This window comes from Propithecus coquereli, unplaced genomic scaffold (assembly GCF_000956105.1).
Source record: "Propithecus coquereli isolate 6110/MARCELLA unplaced genomic scaffold, Pcoq_1.0 Scaffold208, whole genome shotgun sequence".
In the NCBI taxonomy this organism is placed as follows: domain Eukaryota; kingdom Metazoa; phylum Chordata; class Mammalia; order Primates; family Indriidae; genus Propithecus; species Propithecus coquereli.
In genome coordinates this window covers 684,121-684,815 of record NW_012145856.1, presented here as the reverse complement: position 1 = coordinate 684,815, position 695 = coordinate 684,121, and positions in this window count along the sequence as shown.

Sequence of the window (695 nt, the reverse complement as noted above, 5' to 3'; positions counted from 1 at the left end):
GCCTCAGGCTCCTCATCTGTAAAATGCGGGGAAACGATATGGTTGTGGTGAGATTGTGATGAGTTAATATGTGAAAAACACTTAGAACAGCACCTGGCAAATGGCACTGCTGGTAGCCTTCATTCTTTGAAGTGCTGGTTTATTTGAGAGCGACAAGACTGTCCTCAGACAGTGTAGCAGATAGACTTTGCTGTCATAAAATGTATTGTAGAATGATGACATTTAGGACTTGTGTGACCTCAGATATGGATGTCCTTTTACTTCTCAGGTCCCCAGTTTCCAAATCCCTAAAATGTGTATAATATATTAGTCTCTCAAAGCTGACAGCAGGACCAAGTGAGGGGCAGACAAGCGGGGGTAGCTAGCTTTATGTCTGGTGTACTGAGCTTGTCAAAGGCAGAGTCTTTCTCAATCTTCTTCACTGCCGTATCCTCAGCTCCTGAACAATGCCTGGCCCTTGACAAATATTTCTTGAATGGATGTACGAGAGAATGAGGGCCTTTCTGTGTGTCACACACTGTAATGTTCCTAAGCCACTGTGAGGTACAAAGGAATCTCACCCATTTCATGGGTGAGAAAACTGAGAGCTAAAACCGTTAAGTCAGGCTGGGCGCGGTGGCTCACGCCTGTAATCCTAGCTCTCTGGGAGGCCGAGGTGGGCGGATTGTTTGAGCTCAGGAGTTCGAGACCAGCCT